This window comes from Aptenodytes forsteri, unplaced genomic scaffold, assembly GCF_000699145.1.
Source record: "Aptenodytes forsteri isolate BGI_AS27 unplaced genomic scaffold, ASM69914v1 Scaffold154, whole genome shotgun sequence".
Taxonomy (NCBI): domain Eukaryota; kingdom Metazoa; phylum Chordata; class Aves; order Sphenisciformes; family Spheniscidae; genus Aptenodytes; species Aptenodytes forsteri.
In genome coordinates this window covers 1,195,873-1,201,655 of record NW_008794083.1, presented here as the reverse complement: position 1 = coordinate 1,201,655, position 5,783 = coordinate 1,195,873, and the positions used below count along the sequence as shown (strand labels likewise).

Below are 5,783 nucleotides of genomic sequence, written 5' to 3'. Positions count from 1 at the left end.
AAATAAATTACAAGGAGGCGGGGGAGTCTAAAAAAGTTCCTGCCAGAACATCATCTTCCTCCAACTAAGCTGTAGAGAAGATTCTGCAAATGGGTAGCATGGTCTGAAAGTACTCACCTTTGTTTCACCGTCTAAAAAAAAGGAAGGGGGGGGGAGGGGCGGGGGCAGGGGAACAAGTGGCTGGCAAGCTCAGAGCGGCAGGGGGGGGGGGGGGGGGGGAGGGGCGGGGACAGGGACACAATCTATTTAGACGTAGAGAAGAATGACTGAACTTTCTTTCTTCAATTAAATTGTAAGTTAACACTAAAGAGCTTCCTATTTCCAACAGTTATGCTTCTTTAATAGCCATGCAACTTTGCTAAATTCAAGCTTTACCCCTGACTTACACAGATATAAGAAAAGGAGACACATGGTCCAAACTCTTTATGGCAAATATTTGACCATCAGTTAAAATACTGCCTATGGTATTGATAACCAGAGCTATTCATACAGTGCATAGAGTTGTGTTACTTATATTAAGTGAATTCTTTTTCTCCAAAAATCTCTAGAACCATTTTTTTTAAGAACCTCTAATATTTACTCTAGTAATGAAGCACATACCTTTCACGGAAATTCTTCAGCTCTGCAGAGTTAAAGCATTTCTACATAAGCGTAAGGCAACAGAGGCACAAACAGAAAATGATTTGTCCAAAGTCACTGAGGAAACAAATGACAGAAAGAGATAAAAGACACAAATCTCATATGTTCTAGCCCATTAGACAACACTGCTTCTCAAGGATTTCCTCAAAGATAATCTATTATTCAACCTAAGCTCCTCAAGCATGACACAATGGTTTACGCAATGGTGAAGGGCAATATGCCACCAAAAAGAAAATGACCACACAACAATCATGGGAAAGTATTTTCTTTCCAGTTTTTATTATACATACTTACTTTTGTATGAACTCTAGTGACAGCATAATAAGTGTAAGTAAAAGTGATACGTATTTATTCTAACATCAACTGAGGCTACTGAAATTCTGTGAAAAGCATTCACGTAGTCCACATACAATGAAAGCAAGTTTGCAAATGAAAGAATGCATTTCTCTTTGGCATTAAGAAAAAAAACTTAGCAAAGAGTCTCATACTTTTCTCCCCTCTGTCACTGACTACTCACACCCAGAAATAGCCACAGAATAAAATCTTCTGAATAAAGATGTATTTGTGGCACTAGAGTACCTGACAGAAAAAGAAAAATGTATTCTTCAGAAGAATAAAAATAACTTCATGACATCCACATCAACATTTACACCTTTTTGTTGTACATTATTTTAACACACTCCCACAGACACTTGTCCCTGAAGTCCATTGACAAGGTTTCATGCTATTCACAGGCATTAAATCAGGCTATTCATTCTTTGCAAACAAGAAGAGATGTTTCCTCAGAAACATCTAGAGCAAAAGCTTTCAGTGATTCACTCAGTCAAACTCATACTGCAGCAACAATTAGCTATGTGGGCATTTAGGCTGGAGACAGGGAACTGACATTCAAAGTGATGAGGCATTGATTTGGGGAATTCTCAGTCAATTACTCCTGCATATTCTATGCGCTTGTACTTTTTAACGGGCTAATAGTGGATCCTGTGACTTGCCAGTGGGATTTTTGTCGCATCTGTTCATGAAAAACTCACAATTTAGCAATGCCACCCTTGGCATGACATTAAAGCTATATAGTTCTGGTATTCTATGAAAAGGGAGTTCCTTATGAATTTGGGTCAGCTGATGAAAGATGAAAACTTTTAATGTACAACATAGGAAAATAGTATTAGCTAGTGGTATGTCTCTTGGCCTCTTCTCCTTGGACGCTCATATATGTCAATTTAGTTGTATATTACGATACTTTATTACAGTCACTGTTTGGAATATTTCAATACTGTCACATAGTTAATCAAGATTTATAAAATAAACACGTCTAGCGAATCTACTAGTAGGGAGGAAGTACAGCCTTGCAGTTTGGCTCCAGGAATCAGAAGCCTATGAGTCTGATTCTCACTTCTGACACACCTCACACATTACACTAAAGAAGTCATTTAAGTTTCCAAGGCCTGTTCTACTTCACCTCTACAGGAGCCTGATTAGTACTGCTCTAATTTTAAAGTTTAACAGTACAGTGTGCTTTTTTTACTCTTTTTTTTTTAAATCGTTTAACAGTACAGTGTGCTTTTTTTACTTTTTTTTAAATCAAACTAAAAATACATGCCTGATAACATTATATGCTCCATTTGCAAGTAAAAAGAATTTATTCCTCTCAAAGATTTACAAAGTTCCTTGTGCTGCAGTAGCCTTGTGGACTTTATTTCGCGAGATTACCATAACTGATGCTGCGCAGATTACATCTGAGCAAGTCATCTGTCTTTAGATTGTGTCCAATAATATCTGTATAATTAATGACTAGCAAGTTTATGAAAATATAACTCATGGCATTGCTTACCTACAGAATTTCTATTAGAAGTTAAAAATACATGCAGAAGTTCTATGTCAGAACCCTGCAACCATATGCAAGGCTGACAATTAAAAAAAACAGTAACAGAAACCTCTTGCAAATAGTGTTAAGTCTGATGTGAGTCCATCCTTTACCATTACATAGTTAGAGTAAAAGCACTCTTGAAAAGATGTTAAAGAAGCTGTAACTAAAAATTTCAAAATTTAGAAGATTTAGATTATAATTGTTAAATTAATGTAGATTTCTCTTTATGGTTTATTTATGATTAATTTATGTTTATGTTTAATTAGTTCATGATTAATATAATACTAATAAAGAGTATTTTTGTATTAGGAATACAATGTTCAACTCCAAATCATCCCACACCATTTGTCACAGCCATCTAAAAATCAGTACTAGTTATGCATTTTACTATAGAAATATTTTACTAATTTTTAAATACCTTTGCAATACCTCCAAAGTTATTAGCCCTCACCAAGGAGAAAATATTTAACATATTCTACATTCCTGCAACTTACAAGTAGACTAACTATGTGGTCCTAAAGTGGTCTCAGAAATTGGTGGGATGTGCTGCCAAGTTTCAAGACACAAAGGATTTTTTAATTCCAAAGCTACATTAAAGAAAATACCGATTTTTAATGAGCATTACCACTGTCTTCATTTTAGCAACATTAATGACAGTCATTTATGATAACATTGACCAGAAAATTTGGTCTGGGAATACCCTTCTTGGTGAAAGTTAAATTGTTTCATTCAAGATTTGACTTGATTTTTGAGAGCTGTTCTACTGTTTATACACATAATAAGATCTTTACAACCTGGCATACTTTTGCGCATTTTTAGATCAGGTGGGCACAAAATATGTTGCATTAATTTAAAAAAAAAAAAAAATCTGATAGGTTGAAGACTGAAGATATTTATTTGGGATTAATCTCACGCAATATATGCACCTTCCTGTAAATGTGAAAAATGATTCCACGTATACCAAAGGACTCTAACATTTTCTGTATTATTATTTCAGGAAAAAATTATTTCACCCATCGTTCACCCTTCACAAGATCCTTCACCCATCTTTTGAAAGACATCTTTTTTAAAAAACAGCACCTTCACAACTGTAGGTGTGTATACTGAAACATATAGCTTAGGGAAAAAGAAAGAAAAGAAACTATGGTTTAAAAGTATGCTGAGTGCACAAGGCTGCTCCGGTAACAGCAGAACAACTGTGTCTAGTACCTTCAAATGGGTATCCTTTATTGCTTGAACTCTCCATAACATCATCCTTAAAACCCCTGCTGCCACTGGTGTCCCTTATGACACTTTCACCCATGGTATCCTATGGTTAATTTCATGTGTGTACCATCCAGCTGGCCTATAAGCATGTGCTGACTAGATGGAGGACTACTGCCAAACAAAACGTGGAACAACAGCCTCTCTCTTTGACCCTTCCCTCAATTTTTAGAAAATATATAGGACTAGAATTGTTTTCAAACCTTTATCCCGCTTTCAAACTTGGTTAAAATTGACTAACATGTTCAATTCCTAGTAAGCAAAGACATGAAGATGTGGAATCACACAGACCTCATTTCCCAAGGAAACGAAGATAAAAAGCATGGAAATTACTATCAAAACTTGATCCATGTCTGTAAGTGAAAAGATAACCTTCAGGATCTGTTCCTGACTCAGCCTTTCCAACTGCCATGTTCTCTAAAGACAAGTCTCCACTGAGGGGCAAGTATAGCAGCATTTATATTCTGTTTACAAACCAATCACTAGAGGACAACCATCATAAATGTTCAGCAGGCCTGCCTCTATCCAAGAGATGGCAGTAGTGAACAAACATCCACACAGGGAGGAAGAGGGACTGCAACAGGGAGGGAAAAACCATAAACAAGAGGGCTTTCCAGCAATGCCAAAATTCAACAGACAGAAGATTTTCATAGATCTGTCAGTAGCTCACAATATACTTTGATAAGTATCTCAATTTGTTTCAAATATCACATGATGATGAATTCTTATGACAGAATTTTTGAACCTTGAGCAAAGAAGGGAAGATTAACATAAAAACAAGTAACACAGCAAATAATCCATCTAACTCAGAAACTAAACTGAATGTTGCTTCGTTTAATAGCAGCAGACAAGAATGCTTTCCTTTTACAAAAATCATAGAGTTTGCACTGAGGGGGAGGAGGGGGGAAGCTTCAGATCCTTATAATTATGTATTGGAAAAAAAATCCTAAATTCTTAAGATTCTCCTGGTTTTCAAAGGCCCGTCGCTAGAATGTTACGTCCCACAAATTTTACCTAAAGGATTCTTCACTGTGACATAGAGCACTAACCATTACCCCATTTTAGTTATTCTTCCACATCAAAAATGGCTATTTGGAAAATTTTTGAGAGGAGTGGAAGGTAGCGGTTTCATTACCTACATTTGTGAACCAAAACCAAAAATAAAAATGGCAACCTCTCCCAACAATTACGAGGCATTGGTCCTCCCTAATCTTTAGTTTAAATAAAAGGCCAGCTACCCTAACTGACAGTATACTGTAAATGCACACTGTACTGGATTTCCTCCACTAGAGCAGATGTCTGCAAGTGTCAGATTGCACAGTACAAAAGCTGGCGCATCTGCTAAATCAGAAACAAAGCTGTAAACTTTTTAATCCCTCTCTCTGTAAACCATTTAGGAAGGTATCTATGTATTATAGTTGCACTGATCTCGTACACGTATCACAAAAGGACATTTCATCACTCGGTTTCCAAAGTTCCTAGAACGAAGGGGAATAGCAAGATGCAGGCAGTGCAGATGTGGAAGTCTCTCTCCTTTTAAGTGTTTTCAGTACCGGCCGATATTGACCAAGTGCTGTTAACTGGGACGTGCATGCGGCCCCACGTATTTCCTTTCTCACCAGCCATTCCCATCTCCGACAGCCTAACCGGCGTTCTCACCGACAGCCTCAACCCTCGTTTGGGGAAGTACAACACAACTACTTTCCCCCTGCGTTAAAGCAAGAATGAGGCACAGTGGCACCAAGGCATGAAATACCAAACAACGACCTCACAAGTGAGGTAGCAGTAGCTCGGGAAGCAGCTGGGGGAAGTCCCGGGGCGAGACGCTCGGTATACAGCTCACAGGATGTACAACCGAGCGCTGCACCGGCCTCAGCGCCACAGCCACCTTCCTCTGGCAGAGCAGAAAGCCCTGGGGAGGGCCGGGGCGACTCGCCTCGGCCCTTCGGTGTCGACGTCGGCCCGCCCCCTCCGGCCGGTTCCTCGCCGCCAGCTCCCGCAGGGAGGGCACCGA

At 38.5% G+C, this 5,783-nt stretch overlaps 1 protein-coding gene across 1 annotated transcript in view; it reads right to left on the bottom strand.

Annotated features, from left to right (window-relative positions):
* The window catches only part of FANCC (Fanconi anemia complementation group C), an 87,973-nt gene extending 87,298 nt beyond the window's left edge, over positions 1-675 (bottom strand). The window contains exon 1 of the mRNA XM_009273047.1: positions 601-675. The gene's annotated coding sequence lies outside the window, so the exon portion shown is untranslated. The remainder of the gene's footprint in view (positions 1-600) is intronic.
* Positions 676-5,783: the final 5,108 nt, after the last annotated feature.